Source organism: Schistocerca gregaria, unplaced genomic scaffold (genome assembly GCF_023897955.1).
Source record: "Schistocerca gregaria isolate iqSchGreg1 unplaced genomic scaffold, iqSchGreg1.2 ptg000001l___fragment_1, whole genome shotgun sequence".
Classification (NCBI taxonomy): Eukaryota; Metazoa; Arthropoda; class Insecta; order Orthoptera; family Acrididae; genus Schistocerca; species Schistocerca gregaria.
Genome location: NW_026061697.1, coordinates 1859540 through 1872446, shown reverse-complemented (window position 1 = coordinate 1872446; position 12907 = coordinate 1859540).

The window sequence follows — 12907 nt, the reverse complement described above, 5'->3', positions numbered from 1 at the left end:
ATCCCACGGGCTTTCGACCGAGCTCTCCCCGGTCATTCTCAAGTGGTAAGACTGACTGCTGTGTCGCCGTGGCCGCGTCGTTATACAGCCGCACTGCTGGCTGTGACGTCACTGGTGCTCTCTTCCACGCCATATATGATCATGTTTTCATACCGCGTCCATCGCGCCCGTTTTAACATCACGATAGCCGGGTCCCAGGCTGTGCTGAGTTGCAAACATCCGCCCTTGTTGATGGTGTTTTCAGCGTTTTTTATTTCAATAGCTTCTTTTACGACGCTATCGCAAAATCCCTCCGCTTTCATAACGACATATGTTTCGTCGAATAGAATTCGGTGTCCATTTTCTAAGGCGTGTTCTTCCACGGCTGATTTTTCTGGATAGCGTAGGTGTAAGCACCTCTCGTGTTCCTTTCCGACGTTGCTCTACCATGCGTACTGTTTGGCCGACGTAGTAACAGCCACACTGACATGGTATCTTGTACACTCCAGGCGTTCTTAGCCCTAGGTAGTCCTTCACAGGCCTTATGAGCTGACGAATTTTTGCTGGGGGCCTGAACACCGATGAAATGTTATATCAATTCAGGAGTCGGCTAATCTTTCCCGACACTGTACCACAGAAAGGCTAAAACCCAAGTTTCTTGCTCTCTTCTTCGGTGGTGTTCTCTTCTCTGTTGGTGTGTTTCTTGCGTGTCACGCCAGATATAGCCTGGACACCTGTCCGTGGCTGTACCCGTTTTCCCGGAAGACGTTTCGGAGGTGGCTCAGTTCTAGTGGCAGACTTGCTGCGCCTGGGACGACTTTAGCACGATGGACGAGGGTATTCAGAACGCCACGTTTTTGTGCCGGATGGTGGTGGCTGAGAGCGTGCAGATACTGATCTGTGTGTGTGTGTGTGTGTGTGTGTGTGTGTGTCTCAGTTTTCTGTAGACACTGTGGCTGAGGGGCCCCTTGGTTTTCCGTCGAATGAGGACGTGAAGCAAGGGCAATGTACCCTCTGTCTCGACTTCCATCTTACACTTGATGTGGCCGTGAATGCTGTTCAGGTGTTCCAAAAATTCACGACCATGGGGCTACATGATGAAAGTGTCATCGACGTAACGCTTAAAGCAACTTGGTTTAGCTGGAGCCGTGTCCAAGGCGAAGTCTTCAAATTTTGCCATAAAAAGTTTAGCTATGGATGGAGCCAGAGGGCTTCCCATAGCCACGCCGTCCAACTGGTCGAAATACTGGCCGCCATGTAGGAAGTACGACTATGTCACTGTGTGCTTAAACAGTCCCACAATTGTGCTATCAGATTATTGGGAGAGGAGATCTATACAGTCTTTGACCGGAACACGTGTAAACAGGGAGACCACACCAAAAATAACCATCATATCTCCTTGACTAAGACGCAGTTGTTTAATTCTGTTGAGAAAGTCGACGGTGTTCTTGATGTGATGCACACAACGACCCACATGCGGTGCAAGGAGGCTGGTCAGGTGTTCTGCCAGTCTATAAGAGGGTGACCCAATGGTGTTCACAATGGGACGAAGAGGAGAATCCGGTTGTGGATTTCTGGTAGTCCAGAAAGCGTAGGTGGTCTCGGCGCCTGAGGGAGGAGAGTCTTAATAACGCCCTCTTCCAGCATTTACTGTTTTAGAAGCTCTGATGTCTTCCTCATTATTCTTGACGTCGGGTCCCGTGGCAGTTAACGCTATATATCCTCTTCAAGCATTAACTGAATTTTGGCATCGTAGTCAGCTTTATTTACAATGACGGATGCATTGCCCTTGTCGACTGGCAGAACCACGATGAGTGCGTCGTTGCGGAGTGCGTGAAGACCATTGCGTTTAGCCCTAGTCAAGTTAGACCTCGGTGGTTTAGATTTTGAAATGATGCGACACGTTTCGCGATGAATTTCGTCAGCATTCTCACTAGGCATCTTACGGATTGCTTGTTCAACCCCACTTATATCATCACAGACAGGGATGCTCTGAAGCGCTGGTGCGAAGTTAATACCTTTCTTAAGCGCCGAAATGGCACCCGCATCGACCTCTTTCTCCGTCATATTGATGACAGTTCCTTCTGTTGATTTCCGTTCTGCACCGTGTTGTTGTTAAGATATCCGCGCGAACTACCCTTTCTGTTTCTCTGTGGCCTTCTTTTGCTGTGGTAACCGCGTCGACCCGCTCAAAATCTAATTGTGAGAGTACCTCTGTCAACTGCAGATGTATAGCCAGCAGTTCGCGACCTTTTAAATCCAGCTGCCTCCTAGTGAAGTGTATCGTTTCCCGCAACAGGGCAGAGCTGGCTGAACGGTAGATTCACCTGGCTGCCGAGGTAAATCGTGGAATCGCGTTCTCATCTCGACAGCGTAGCAGGAAGGCTAGAGAGCTTAACAGGTTAGCCTTCTTCCCAAGCAGGTTCCCTAGGCGCCACGTTTCCCCCCCCCCCCCCCCCCCCCAACCGTAGAGGTACACCATGTATGAATGCGTGGTTTCGTGGCGATATAAATTAATAAGATTTTCTCGGGCTTCCAGCCGAGTCAGGTGGTTATAATCCAACGAACTTTCGACCGAGCTCTCCTCGGCCACATCAAGTTTACGATGGAAGTCGAGACAGATGATGCACTGCCCTTGCTTGACGTACTCGTTCGACGGGAAACCAACGGGCATTTCAGCCTATATTATCATATAGTACTCGCATTTTGCAGAGCAAGAATACAGATTATCACGTCATATTTCCCCGAATTCAAAGTTCACCGCCAGGCCATTTGGAGCGCTAGTGTCGGTCTCTGCGACCGTACCTTAACATAGTCGCTACTCTTGTGATATTTTGGTATTCTGTGTGGCGAATCACCACCCTCCATTCAGTACGATACAGAGTCGTATCAGCGTGGAATGCCTCGCGGCACCCCTGTCTGTCACACGAGCTTAGTTCGACTCGATGTTCTGCCGCTTGTCACTGCCTGATGTAGCTTCACTGTCTATTAATTTTCGAAACCTGAATGAACAAAAAATTAAGTACTCTAACTAGAAGAGAAACCAGGCATTGAGCAGGTATTTATTTCTTCTAGACTTCCGTTATTCCATCTCTTCCTCCCGCTTCACTCTGTCCACCTCCCCCCCCCCTTTCTCTAGCCATCCTCTCTCTCTCTTTATCCACTCTTCTCTCCCGTCCCTCCTTTATCCACGGCCTCCACACCTCCCCTCTCTCTTGCCATCTCGTCCTCTCCCCTCTCTCTGTCCATTTCCTCTCTTCTGCTGTCCATGTCCTCCTCCTCCTCCTCCTCCAATCGTCTCTCTCCACGCTATCACGCTCACCCCAGCAGGAAGCTGGTGGTTTTTAGCTCTTCATTCTAGACAGGGACAAATATGTGTGCCAAATATGACTGAAATCGTTCCAAGGATTAGGATGAGCATTTTACCGCTAGTTTGCTCGTATACGTACACGTCACCTAATTTCAGACAAATTTCGATCATACTTGTATACATATTTCACCTGTATGCCTAGCGAATTTTCACCCTGCTGTTGTGTTTTCATATAGCTAAATGTTTATGACGTCGTATATCCTGAAATATGTGTTGTACAATGAGATAATTTTCCAGGTAGATCCAGCAGTATAAGTGGCCACTATCTGCGAAATGCGTTGTGAACACAGTTGGCAGTAAAGAAGTAATAAACTAAAACGTCACACATCATCTGACAGTTTCTCGCGCATCTCACTGTTTATGACGTCATATCTTTTGAACTATTTGTTATAAAATTATATATTTTTGTAGGTACGTTGAGCGGCATATATGAATGATGTTTGCGACTAGAGTTGGTTTCAAATAAGTGATAAATTGAAACGTCATGCATAATCTGAACGTTTTTCACTCATGGTTCAGGAGACATGTCAAATACTGAGATGAGTTGTAGAATGATATATTGTAGGTACAAATGTAGATATTGTCTGCAAAAAATGTTACGAACAGAATAAGTAGCAACTAAGTAATAGATTTAAACGTCTTGCATGATATGGTAGTTTTCCATGCAGTCAGGGTTTATGAAGTCTTGTCGCCTAAACTACACTCCTGGAAATGAAAAAAAGAACACATTGACAAGGGTGTGTCAGACCCACCATACTTGCTCCGGACACTGCGAGAGGGCTGTACAAGCAATAATCACACGCACGGCACAGCGGACACACCAGGAACTGCGGTGTTGGCCGTCGAATGGCGCTAGCTGCGCAGCATTTGTGCACCGCCGCCGTCAGTGTCAGCCAGTTTGCCGTGGCATACGGAGCTCCATCGCAGTCTTTAACACTGGTAGCATGCCGCGACAGCGTGGACGTGAACCGTATCTGCAGTTGACGGACTTTGAGCGAAGGCGTATAGTGGGCATGCGGAAGGCCGGGTGGTCGTACCGCCGAATTGCTCAACACGTGGGGCGTGAGGTCTCCACTGTACATCGATGTTGTCGCCAGTGGTCGGCGGAAGGTGCACGTGACCGTCGACCCGGGACCGGACCGCAGCGACGCACGGATGCACGCCAAGACCGTAGGATCTTACGCAGTGCCGTAGGGGACCGCACTGCTACTTCCCAGCAAATTAGGGACACTGTTGCTCCTGGGGTATCGGCGAGGACCTTTCGCAACCGTCTCCATGAAGCTGGGATACGGTCCCGCACACCGTTTGGCCGACTTCCGCTCACGCCCCAACATCGTGCAGCCCGCCTCCAGTGCTGTCGCGACAGGCGTGAATGGAGGGACGAATGGAGACGTGTCGTCTTCAGCGATGAGAGTCGCTTCTGCCTTGGTGCCAATGATGGTCGTATGCGTGTTTGGCGCCGTGCAGGTGAGCGCCACAATCAGGACTGCATACGACCGAGGCACACAGGGCCAACACCTGACATCATGGTGTGGGGAGCGATCTCCTACACTGGCCGTACACCTCTGGTGATCGTCGAGGGGACACTGAATAGTGCACGGTACATCCAAAGCGTCATCGAACCCATCGTTCTGCCATTCCTAGACCGGCAAGGGAACTTGCTGTTCCAACAGGACAATGCACGTCCGCATGTATCCCGATCCACCAAACGTACTCTAGAAGGTGTAAGTCAACTACCCTGGCCAGCCCATTGACCATGTTTGGGACTGGATGAAGCGTCGTCTCACGCGGTCTGCACGTCCAGCACGAACGCTGGTCCCACTGAGGCGCCAGGTGGAAATGGCATGGCAAGCCGTTCCACAGGACTACATCCAGCATCTCCACGATCGTCTCCGTGGGTGAATAGCAGCCTGCATTGCTGCGAAAGGTGGATATACACTGTACTAGTGCCGACATCGTGCATGCTCTGTTGCTTGTGTCGATGTGCCTGTGGTTCTGTCAGTGTGATCATGTGATGTATATGACCCCAGGAATGTGTCAATAAAGTTTCCCCTTCCTGTTACAATGAATTCACGGTGTTCTTATTTCAATTTCCAGGAGTGTAAATGTCGTTCCACGATGTAATTTTCTACTACATTCAGAGCTATAGGCGAATACTGTCTGCATAAAAAATTTGCCACGAAAACGTTAGCAACAAATACCCAATTAATTAAAACGTCAGTTGCCAAGTGAACAGCAACACTGTAGTAAGCGACATTTTTTTTTGTTTTCATCACTTTTTGGTGTTATGAGAGAGAAAAAGTTTCGTAAAGATTTGAAATTATGTGTCAAGTTTATTGCAAGTCTGTAAGTGATCTGAGCTACAAATGCTGGATGACTGAAGAGTGGGTGTTCTCGCTCGTGGGCTGCGCTGGTTTTGCACTCCCACCCCCCACCCCCACCCCTTGTGGTCCTTACCACCACAGTGCTCCTTTCAACTCAGTAAATGATACGTGCACCAAGTTTGGTTGAAATTCGTCCTGTGGTTTAGGCAGGTGTGTTTAACGAACATACATACATACACATATACATACAAACATGTATATAATTTGTGTGAATTACACAGTGAGAAGATTTAGTTATTTACTGTCCTTCCAGTGCAGTTTTAACACTCGCAATACCAAGCCATTTTCAGTAACGTGTATTACCAAAGAGAGGGGGGCGGGGGGCTACTTTGTACCCACCGTAAAGAATTTATAAAATAAAAACGTTTCATTAATTGTTTTTAAATTGCGTTAATAGCATACTTTTGAAAGATCTATTGAACATAATCGGGATCCAGTACCTCAATATGTCTTATAAAATGCATTTTTGAAAACAGTTTTAACCTTTCACTTACTTCACTTTTAAGTTAATTAAGTCTAATTATCTTGAGAAAAATTAGTAGTAAAAGTCGTTATAATACTATTGAAGTGCACTTTACTATAATTAAAATAGTTACAAATACCTGCCGTAATATAGAAATATATGTTATGTACATAACATAGTGTCGTGAGAGTAATTATTCACGACTTTCTTGGGCTTGGAACATACAACAGTTTTTTGCTGTTTTGCACATATGTACCTCTTACAGTTGTGGCAGACTATTATTGTTTTGTTCACTTTGTTGTACTTTTCTGCTTTTGAAAGGCTTTCACTAACACACAAAAGACATCTACCTTTACCTCCATGAGCTTCCTTTGCACCCTAGTCCTGCTGGATTTTCCTCTGAGAATACCCTCCATTCTTGAAACTACAGGCTTTGGCAGTCCAGAAATATTTTTAGCCCTTTCTTCAGTGTATGGTTTCGCGAGCTGTAGTCCAAGTTCTTGAAGAACAAGTCGTCACTTACTAGGTTCTTCTTATCCCAGTCCGGCAAGTTCAACAAAAATAGTGTAGACCTATTCACCACTGCTATGTACACAAGAGTACAGAAAAGAGATAGCGCCCACCTTCTTGTAGCCCTCTTAGTTGAATATTTCCTCACCATTTGATCTATCGTGTCAACGCCACCTTTAGTCTCATTATAGTATAAATTTATGATCAGATGATAGAAATAGCAGATTCCTTTTGGGTTTTTCACGGGGGATACAATTGTGATTGGAATATTTCCAACACTAATATGTAATTCTCGTCTTGAGATGTCTCTCAGTTCTTGAGGTATGTGTTTCCAATTAGCTTGTAATGTTCCCACGAGAGTCAGCTTATGATTCCTCTATAGATCTTCGGCAAAATCAATTGAAGTGTAATATCTATATGTGGTGACCTTTCTCACTGAATTACATATAGGAACTTTCAGGCGTTTGACCACAGCTGCAGCGGAATTTGAGTGCTGTGTGCCATTATTTCCTTTCCCAGCATAAGGCTCCGTGCAGATAACATATCTGGTTTTAGCGTCTGTGAGCATGCGTGTTAAGTACACCGTATTTACCATGCTTTTCCCTCACGAAGACCTTGACGGGACACCTGCCACGGAACAATGGAAACTTTTTATCAATAACAGTGTGCATCCCAACAGAATAATATTTTGGATAAAATTCATTCTTTTTATCAAAAACTTCTTGTATTGCAGCAAACTTATCACGTTTATTGCGATCGCTTCGTGACTCTCTGTGATCAAATCTTATTACTTTAGTAAGCTGCTCGAATCTGGTACGACTTGTAGCAGTATAAACAAACGTTCCTTAAGTATAGAACCATAAATCTGTAAATGATGACTTAGTGTCGTTTTCCTTCCCCATTATAATAAATAGTCCTATATACGCCGTGAACGCAGGTCTGTCTGTCTGTCTGTCTTGGGTATTTTCTGCCTCAATGCTTCGTGATTGGTATGCTTTATTATGATGTTGACAATTTTTGGAGACAAAAACTCTTCAAATATTTCTGTTATTGTTCCTAGTTTACCTTCGTCTCTTATGCCTCCTCTTTCTTCCACTTTGTTTTCAGCTACTCGTCTTCTAATTTGAGGAGGTTTGGAGGTATAAATTTTTCCAGTGCTTGTAATATCCTTGTCACTAACCTCGCAAACTGCGACGTCATCAGTTTCAGGTACCCAGAGTTCATCATCAGCTTCTGTAAGTGCTCTATCACTGTCCACATCCTCGCGCACAACACAATCCTCTTCAGGTTCACTCACTACAGCTTCAGTTTGATCAGGTTCCATTTGAGAAGCCGTAGATTCTTCCAAAATCTGTGATATTTCTCCATCAGTAAGTGACTGTCGACACATTTTGAAGCACAGTTGTATTAAGACTGAACTAAGTGCCAATGAACAGGAAACAATAAAGAAACAAAGGGAAATGAATCATTGTTGGGACCATTGTTGCTATCAGTCCAGAGAAATATAATTTCCATGTGTTCTAAGGTCATATAATGCTGTTATTTGTGGAGTAAGACAAACATTGTGGGAAGTCTCATCTACTACCAAGGGGGTAAGACATTATGACCACCTCCCTTCAACTTAAAATTTCTGATTAAGCTTAAACGAAAAATTTCATCAAAGACAACAAACATTTTTTACAAAACTTAAGAAAATAAAGTACCCGAGTAGATTTCAATATTTTCAAAAGGTGGGTACAAAGTACACCTCCCCCTCACTTCCCCCCCCCCCCCCCCCTGGTAATGCGAGTATTGCGAGGGTTACTGGTCAAGACTGTAAGTGATTAGGATTTCCATTACTATATTTCACAGATATACTACTAACTCGCAAAAAAGAAACGATATTGCTCGCATTACTAACGATTTTTTTTAACGAACATTTTCTGAGTGTGTCGTTTTTGACCTGCGATAGCGCAACTACGCCATCACAAAAATTGCATCAAAACTGATAAAGTGGACCAACAATTTCTTGCAAACGTGTTCTTACGCTCTATAGAGAAATTTCAAGTAGCGCTTCTGACACGAAAGAAACGACAATGATGTCCCGATACCGGATACGCTCCGATGCTGTAACCTGCTCTGAGGCAGACACGAGGACCTCCTAAATTGCCCTCTGCTACTTCCTTCATACCTACCACAGTTAAAGGTCAGTGTCGCACGTGTACTTCCTTGCGTACGTATAGTACGACACAGTTCTCAAAAAAGGTTGAAAAATCGCCTTTGCTTAATATACTCGGAAGTTTTGTAACCTTCACAGAACTCTTATAGTTATCTTCTTAATATATTCCTCCGCAAGTGAGTGTGCAGCGAAAAGATTGGCCCGTGTCACGCACACGGCGCCTTCAACCATACCGCCAGAAAATAGACTGAAGCACCAAAGAAACTGGTATAGGCATGCGTATTCAAACAGAGAGGTATATAAACAGGGAGAATACGGCGCTGCGGTCGGCAACAACTACGTAAGACAAGTGTTTCGCGCAGTCGTTAGACCTGTCAAGGCTGCTACAATAGGTCAAGATTGTGAGTTTGAACGGGATGTTACTGTCGGCGCACAAGCGATGGGACACAGCATCTCCGAGGTAGCGAAGAATTGGGGATTTTCCCGTACGAGGATTTCACGAGGGTGCCGTGAATATTAGAAATCCGGCAAAAGATATAATTCCCGACATCGCTGTGGCCGGAAAAATATTCGGCAAGAACGGGACCAACGACGACCGAAGAGAATCGTTCGATGTGACAGAAGTGCAGTCCTTCCGAAAATTGCTGCAAATTTCAATGCAGTTGGAGTGATATGGGACCCCTGATACGTCTAGATACTACTCTGACACGTTCCTAAGCATCCTGTCCTATCACCTGCATCCGTTCACTTTCATTGTGCTTTCCGACGGACGTGGGCAATTTCAGCAGGACAGTGCGACACCCTACACGTCCAGAATTGCCTCAGAGTGGCTCCAGGAACACTTTTCTGAATTTAAACACTTACGTTGGCCACCAAGGTGCGCAGACACGAAAATTATTGAGCATATCTGGGATGCCTTGCAACGTGCTGTTCAGAAGAGATCTCCACCCCCTCGTATTCTTATGGATTTATGGACAGCCCTGCAGGATTCACAGCGTCAGTTCTCTCCGGCATTAATTCAGACGTTAGTGAGTCCATGCCACGTCGTGTTGCGGCACTTGTGTGTTCGTGGGGGACCTACACGATATTAGGCAGGTGTACCAGTTTCTTTGGCTCTTCAGTGTATATTACCATCGGATTGGCAGTTCTAACATAACATTTGCGTGTGGTGCGTGACTCACATTGTCCCTTACATACTCACTTCAACGAGAGACACAACGGGCGTTATTGACTACTTAAATCTGCAACAGTAGTTTTAATAAGCAACTTACAACAGAAATAGAAATAATTTTTCTGTCATTTTCTAGAAATTTCTCCCAGTAAAATAGATTAATGCCCGCTGTACATGTATTTTGATTGTTTTTTTTTAAGAAGAGTTGTTATTGCTTGTTTTTCCTGTGAAGAGGAGCCTTTTTCTTGTTGTCTTCCAGAGTAATTTGTTATAACTTCCTTTCTTCGCGTGACGATGTTTAACAATTTTGCGAAGAGGAGTGTTACTTCACAGGTTATTCCATTCTTTTGCATGAAGAAGCTGTTTCTCTGCTTTTCACGAAGCAGCTCACCGTGTACAAAGACCGGGTTATAGTTTTGAGAGGGTTACTTAAGCATTCTGGAAGAGGAATCAGGTCGAATCCTGTGAGGAAAATACCGTTAGGAGCTACAAGTCTCCATCAACTTAGGAATTCTTTTATGGTGAGAGTAAGACGGAGCTAAATGGGAAAAGTAAAAAGGAGCGTAGCTGTGATTCGTATCTTGCTGGTAGCAATGCCTATTTTTAGTATTTATGTTTCACATTTATTAACAAATGGAAATGTTATTAACTGACATTATCTCATAGTCTTTAATGACAATAAAATCTCTCCATTTCGAATTACTGACCGCGTAAAAATTTGATATAGAGAGGCGAAATGCGTTTATTAAATAAGAAAGTTGTACATCAACAACGTAGTTCAATCTCTAGAAATGAAAATAGGGTTTATTTTGTATCTGATGTTTCGCATTTTTGTACCCAATAAATTTTAAAAAGTACGTTATTTTTATTAAAAAATGTGATTCGATACTAGATAAGAAACGTTTCCATATCATCATAAATTCGGTATAAAAGTAAAAGTGGTTGCTAATAGCGAAATTCGAACTAACGATTTTACGCTTACAGGCCTCTACGAAATGGCTCTGAGCACTGTGGGACTTAACATCTGAGGTCATCAGTCCCTTAGAACTTAGGTTAGTTAGGTTTAAGTAGTTCTAAGGACATTACACACATACATGGCCAAGGCCTTTACACTATGCATTTCAATGCCAGTGAATACGTTAATGGTAACAAATTTTTTGTACGGTACTTAATAATGATGGGAAATCTTATGATATTCAAGAGCGATATATTCGAGGTGTTTCTTATTTAATTGTGTCGTATTTCGTTAGAAAGTTGCTATCCCAACACAAACCTTAATATCCCGTTACGCCAGTGCTATGCAGCCTTCCTTACTTCTTTGCCTCTGGAGGTTTACAGGAGGTACGAAGAGTCTGAGAACCATGGCGCCCTGATTGGTTCCCACTCTTCAGCTCTAAGGCGTGCAGGGCTGCAGTGCTGCCTGTGACTTCCAATGTGCACTCACATTAATGTGACCATCTGTCGGATGACTTTACGGCTAAGAGTGCTGGGAGACGCGTGGGAAGAGAGTCGCTGAGTTTCTGGAAGGTACCGGCAGGGATGTGGAGCCGTGCCAAGTCTACAGCCGTGGCCAGACTGGTTACTTGTCTCAGCTGAGCAAGCATGGAACGAGCAGCCCCATCCAGCCACTCTTTGAAACCACTCGTACACTGTGAGCTGTGTGACTCATTGCATTGTCCTGCTGGTAGATGCCATCGCGCCTAGGAAAAACAAACTGCATGTAGAGGTTGACATCGACGCATATTTGTGTTGATCCACTGTGGCTTCCAGAATGACAAGATCATTCAAGGAATTTTGTGTCGTCTTGTCACTGTAGACTTGTACCGTGGGAAGCAAGGAGAGCATGTTGTTTGGATGCCAGTATCCTCTTCTATAACAAAAAGTGCATGCATGTATTAACAGGGTTCTTTACTTATAAGAACAAGAAGTTACTTAAGATGGCCGACTTTTACTTCACACAAAACCTGGACTGTGCACACTATTCTGATGGCTAGGTACTGACTGTGAGCTAGAGGCTGAGCTACCTGCGATTTCGACTCCCATTAGGCTGTGACTGATGACTCAGTTCGTTGACTCACTGGACGGCTGCTGATTACCCCCCCCCCCCCCCCCCTCCACCCCAAATCTGCGTCGGCGATCTAAATACTGGAGGTCGAGAGGGCGCTGGCGGCGCGTTGTTTGCGAGTGCGTCTTTGGCCTCTCTCCCGATAGGCTCGCTTGCTCCAGCGCCTACAATCAGTCTTCTCACAACCTCCGTGTCACCTGCTGTGCTGGCGAGAGCTTATGCCAGCACATTACCTCCACCCCCTCCCCCCGAAAATGGCGCACCGTTGCCGTGTAGTGAGGCAGTGAATGACAATGGGGAGGGAGGCAGGAAGCTGGACGTAGAGATGAGCGAGGAGCCGTAGCTGTGGAGAATAGCGTGCTTCTGGCTGTACCCTGCCTTCTGGCTTGTGAGGCAACAGCAACGTACTCCAGAAAACTGCTGCCAGGCCAAACATCCAGGCCTAAGGGCGTGTCCTGGGGCGACGAGGGCGACGGCGATGCTGATGCCGTGTCCACCTCCATTGGGTCGGCGAGCGGGTACGGTCAGGGCGAGGGCGTATCGTCCATCCGTTCCTTGGTGGCACCAGCGGGCATCTGCGAAGGCCGTGCGCCCCTGTGAGGCAGTGAACATGGGGGAAGAAAAGCAGCAGAATCGTGGAGAAATGACAAACACGAATTTGGTTCTGATGGCGGCGGTGCAAACCATTGGGAGCTACAATCAAATATGTAAAGAGCCAATGCGTTCCTGAACCACGCCTCTTGCACCAGCGCCCACTGTTGAAATAAACAGTACAAAAAAAAAACAAAAAAAACAAGATTACGCGGC